This window comes from Marmota marmota, unplaced genomic scaffold (genome assembly GCF_001458135.2).
Source record: "Marmota marmota marmota unplaced genomic scaffold, marMar, whole genome shotgun sequence".
In the NCBI taxonomy this organism is placed as follows: domain Eukaryota; kingdom Metazoa; phylum Chordata; class Mammalia; order Rodentia; family Sciuridae; genus Marmota; species Marmota marmota.
Genome location: NW_025999977.1, coordinates 5,868,411 through 5,874,681, shown reverse-complemented (window position 1 = coordinate 5,874,681; position 6,271 = coordinate 5,868,411).

Genomic DNA, 6,271 nt, shown 5'->3' with positions numbered 1-6,271 from the left:
CCTGATTCAGCTGATGTCTCAGCTTCTTCACAGTGTTCATTAAGTAATTTTTTGATATTTATGTTCTACTCTTGTACTTTATTTTCTAGCACTGTGGTTACTGTGTAGGAAATCCCTGACAGCTAAGTTTAATCACCACCAAGAAGAGACTCAGTTCATTTCATATTTGTTTATGTTTCGTTATTCAAAAATTGCCTGCAACTAAATAATGCATTATGATCCAATTGGTTGTGTTGCTGTGGTAGTTGCAGCAGATCGGGTGGTGCTAGGAGGGCTGAAGGATCAAAGAAGTGGCAGCCAGGAGCAAGGAGGTGAAGTCAAGATCAGATTAGGTTTGTCTTCACAGCACCAGACAGGAAAAGCAAAGAGTTGAAAAAATTTTTAACTGTCTCAGTTGATTTTGAAAATAATCTGCTCAGAACAGACAAAAGTCATCAATGGTGACAGGTAAGCAGCTAACTTAAAAAAAAAAGAAAAAAAAGGATGGTATAGAAATTAGACATGGGTCCTATCCTTATTATCATATGGAAGCAGCAGCTAAAGAAATAATTATATTCATGTTGTTTGAGAGTAGATTTCATTTATTTCTCACATGGTATACCTTATTTTATCATAACTCCTGGACTTTAAACATGATGCGCTATCTTTCCAATGCCTTCCCTATCACTCTTTAGTGCTGGGCACCATGTTAAGTCCATAATAAACATTATCCATTGTTACTCCTGGGTATATTCTAAACATTTTATTACTGTGTTATATTTTTATTGAAAGAATTAATAGAGAGCCTTCACCAATACAATCTGAACTGCAAAAATGTTAGCATTATTTAGGAGTCTCCCCCCTTATTATGTTTGTTCACTTTTCTGAGAAAACTTAAAAGATAAGTTTGATTTAGTTTCAGTGTGAGGGTATTGGGAAATAGAATATTTTATAAATATATTTTGCTTAATAAGGACCAGGATATTCATTACCAATAAGGTTTGTCTTTAAATAATGTCACAATATTTGTTTGAACCACAATTTACATTTTATTAAATATGCTGATTCTTTTAATATCCAATTAATTATAGAACTATGTATTTTAAAAGCCATAATCAGTCTGATTGATTTGGAAAATCTTTACAATGTTTATGTATAATGTTTTTATTCTCCTCATTAGGAGTAACCAGGAATGATTTTTCTGTGACTGCTGGGTGCTTGAATTTACAAAGCAATAATAGCAAATCACTCAGGAGAGTGAAGCCCACACCCACAAGTAGCCCTGGAGTTAGAGAATATGACAGTTTGGACCCCTGTGATCAGGGGGTTTGGTCCATCTATTGACAATGTTATAGAAACTAGATGTGAATAAAAAAGACATGTTTGGCCACAGGTCTAAGAATTCCTGACTTGCTAACAGTGCTTTATTTCTCCATGTATAATTTCAACTGTTCCCTTAACTATACTGAATCACAAGCAACCAACCAAACAGAAAGAGTAGTCGAAAGGTGACCCAGTTCTGTTATGAAATTTCAAAGGTCCTAACCAACTTGCCCTTCACAGTATTACCTGGAGCTTATTTGTCATTAAGAAAGGATTCTAGGTCAGCTAAGCTGTCATGTGACATTTCTCCCAAAAGCTCATGTGTGAGACAATGCAAAGGAAGCTTAGAGGTAAAATGATTGGGTTATGAAAGCCTTAACCTAATCAGCGCATTTATTACCTGAGAGAGATCAACTGGGTGGTAACTATAGGCAGGTAGGGGCGGTTGGAGGAGATGGGTCCTTGGGGCATGCCTTTGGAGTATATATTTTGTTCTGGTCTGCACTTTCTCTCTATCTCTGCTACCTGGTGGCCATGTGCTCTCCCACTTTCCTTCCACACACTCTTCCACCACAAAGTTCTACCACACCTCAGGCACAGGGCAATGGAGTCAGCCATCTGTGAACTGAAACTGCGAGAACCAAATAAACTTTTTCTCCTCTAAAATTGTTCTTGTTGGGTCTTTTGGTCACAGTGGTAAAAAAGCTGACTAAAACATAAGCTTTCCATTCAGATGTTAACACTTTTTAAAATGAAAAAAGTAAATTTTCCCTTTCACATCTTTTCTAGGAAAATCATTGCTCTTTATCATTTATATTATTACTCCTGCATTAGAATAAAACACAAAGCCTTTATGGAAGACATTTTTTTTCCAAAATGGGATTGCCACCAAATGTGGGTCTTATTTCTTCTCAAAGTTAATTTTTATACCCAGAAGTAATATCAATTATTTGTTTTCAAAATAAATATTTAGCATATGTCATATTTCATATTCACTGTGGTGTTTGGATATATGGGTAAAACATATAGCTTGTGCTACCAAGAAGTTAATAGTGCAGCAGAGCTGCAGTCAGGTAAATAGACTCTTAACACTGTGATGAGATAAATCATATAATGTGTCTGATGGGAGCAATTACAATACATAGGAAGGTATGGTTCTTGAGTAAATCAGGAAAGCATTGCAAGAAAGGTGATATTGGTCTCACTACGGAAAATGGAATAGGATTTAGCCAAAAGCTCCAAAAACACTCCTAGAGAAGCAGCAATGTCAAAAGCAAAGAGAGATGAGAAAATGAAGCACATTTGGAGAATGACAGAAAATTTAAGATGCATATTCTCAGAACCTGTTTTCCCCCAACTTGTAACTCAGTAGCCTTGGGTGGCCACTGGATTTCCATATGAAAAGGAGGGAAAGGAAGAGAGCAAGGGAGAAGGAGAGAGAGAGAGAGAAAGGAAAGATTGGAAAGATTGATCCCCCCTATGTGATCTTTGGAGCATACCACAAAAGAAGCCTTTGAAGAAATCTGAGCAAGCAAAATAGTTACATAAGCAGAATACTATGTGAGATCATTTGATGATATTGCAGAGAATGCCAAAACAACTATTTGTCAAGTCATTCAAACTACTGATCAGGGCAGTAAAAATATTCGCCAAGCCGATTGGCCAATTCAGTCTGAAAGGCAACCCAATGATCTGACTTGGAACAATTTTAAAGTACTTCTCTGGGTTTATTAATCTACAGAATAGAGTTATTGTCTGCCTTTGGACTTCCTTCAGTAACATAACCCTATTTCCTAGTATTGGTGGTTCATGTTCCAGAGATAATCCCAAGTGACCTTCAAGTTTTGCAGTCTCCATATTCATGTTAACAAAAATCAGGACTTAAGCATTGAAAAGGGTTTGTTTGAGTTTCTTTTGGTAATGATGAAAGTGGATTTGTAAAATATAGTCAACTTCATATAAGCTGGTAAGCTGATAAACCCAAGAGCTTTTTCTTCTTATATCTCATTTTTAAACATACTCTTCAATCTGACCTCATGAAATATAGATGTTAGATCTGAAACTGTTGTTAGTACCTCACTGCATAACCCAAACACTCAGACCTTTCCATATTATTAAAAATTATTCCTGTGCAATGAGTTATAAAAATACATATATTTATATAAAAATGTATATTTATTTACTAAATAAAAGGATTAATCTCAGCATGTATAGTTTTGAGTGATGCAATTAAACCTTGCCCTATTATAGGGTGTTCTAAATTTGATATGATGACCCTCGGTCCTGGAGTCCCTAAGAATCCTTCAGATGATTATCAACATTGTCTTTTGCTATGCAACTACAGTGTGAAGCTTTATTTCCTTCATATAGTTCAATCAGTTTGACATATCCAGTAGAATGAATGCAGAAACTAATATGAGAATACAGTTGTCTTATGCCAAACATGAAAGGGATTTGCAAAAATGTAAAATAGGGAGATTTTTCCACTAATTATTGTGTTTGAAAAAAAAAACAGTTATTTTTTCATAAAATTTACTATGCTATTATATTCTGTTCATTGAATGTAAAATAGTAACTGGTTTAAAATTCTTGGTTTGAATTTCCAATGTGGTAAATATTGATAATTATAATCCACATAAATCAAAGCTCTTTGGGGTACTTGACCATTGTAAGAGTGTAAATCAGTCTTGAGACCAAAATGTTTAAAGAATATTGACCCATATAAAAGGGGGAGATTCATGAAAATGTAGTATAGTTTATAGCATTTAGTTCATTTGGAAAATTTAATTTGGGCCTGTTCTCTCTTGAATCAAATTCCCTACATTATACTTCCAAAGACAATATCTAGTGTGCATGCAAAAATAATTTTTTTCTGACAGTAGCAGTAAATTGTATTGAATTTGATTAGAATATCCTCAACCTTTTAAAAAATTCAATTGTTCTTTTCTTGCAAGAAGTGTATGCATGTGTGTACCTGTGTATATGTGTACACACACGAGAGTCTGTGTGTTTCCATGCATGTTCAGTAGAGATGAACGTCTGGAAGGGTTAGAACAGGGAAAAATTAAACTTCCCAAGATCCCTATTAATGGCTATGTTGTAGCTCTGTGTGGCCACACCAGCCAGTTCTTGTCACATGCTCTTATAAAAGATTTTCCAATATTGCTACCTATGTTGCTTTCTAGATTTTCTTCTAAAGGAATATCTTTGTATACAGTGATATGTAAGTATATACATATATATATGTATGCATATATTTATATTATTTGTGGTTATATTTATGTATAAATCTCTATATATATACATGGAGAGAGATATTTATACATAAATATAGCCACAAATAATATAAATATATGCATACGTCTTTTCCCTTTCCACTTAATTTTTCTTTTATTTCCTAATTCAATTTCTGATAAAGGTTTCCTTACATTAATTTCTTAGACTTCACCGGGCTTTGTTTTTTAATTTGTAAGTATAAATTTCATGAGCACATTATTTATTCCCTCTTGCAAATTGTTAATGAAGATGTTGTGACCAGACAGAGCACGAGGTCCCTAAGTTCACCACAAAAAAAGTTCACTTCCCCCCATTATCTACTGCCATTTACTGCTGCCCTGTTCCATTTATCATTACAAGCTTGGTGGTTTTAATATGTCTGATAATACTCATATCTAAACCAATAAATTAATTTTGCAGGAAGGTTTTGTAAGAGAACTTGCATGCTTCGCCGAAATCAAGAGAGATCACTGGCACCTTTTTAGAGAAACCTTTTTCCTTATTAACTTTGTAACTTTTCTCTTCCCAGAACCCTGCACCCCTTCTATTCTATCTTCAACCACAACTCAAGTTCTCCTTCCTGTGAGACTTAATCTGTAGAGTTATTGTCCATAGCTGCGTCACACTGAGCCACATCCCCAGCACTTTTTACTTTTCATTTCAAGACAGGACTTTACTGAATTACTTAGGAACTCGCTAAGTTGCTGAGACTGGCTTCAAACCTGAAATCATCCTGCCTCAGCCTCCCCGTGAGCAGTCTTACTTTTTTCTCATCCCTTTTCTTTTCATATATTTATATCATTTTTTATCATCTGAACTCATTCTGGGACTACTCTATGACAATCATATGGCGGTACTCTTGGTTAGGATCTCACTCCATCAGTACTTTACCCACCTTCCTTTCTTTAGGGATTATTCCATGGGTCATTGACTTTCATGGTAATACACTGTTCTGTGGCAGGATTGCCACATATACAGAAGTATTTAAGATTTAGTCCATAGGCATCATCACTGAATTTGAAAATTTAAGTCCTGTTTCTTGTTAGAAGATAAGCTAGGTTATAATGGAATAGGATGTAGTATCAGTTGATGGGGCAGGAAAACCAAATCCTTGTACCCAATCTTTGTGCATAAGAGAGAAGGGAAAGTGATACTATAGTCAAATTAGGGCATAGTAGGGGGTCCAGCCCTAAAACAAACATCCTGAACACTTCAAGAACTCAGTAATAGTATATTTTATATTAATTATGATATCATCTTCTTAAATAAAAATATCCCTCAAAAAGGTAATAGTTGACTAGAGCCTATTATTAATGAATATCTTATCTCCTTGCATGGATCTGCATACTGTTAGGAAGGAAAAAGCAAATAAAGAACTGAGTGCACCTGAGAGGTGAGATGAAGGGTAAAAGTTAGGGTCTGCGACATAGTTCTGCAAAAGCCAGCATTCTGAGCAGTAACACACTAGAAGGGTTTTGGGGAGAGAAACTGAATAACCTGAAACGATGAATCAGGTTCATGATGGTGAAGTAAACTGACCCCCAAATTACTGTAGGGGACAAAGACCCATCTTTCATTTACTTCTTCACTCATTCATTACTTACTTATCCATCCACCCAACAATTTTTTTTAACCGTCTTTTGTGTCACAGGTTCAATGCTAAAGAGAGTGAAGGATACAAAATTGGTATTAA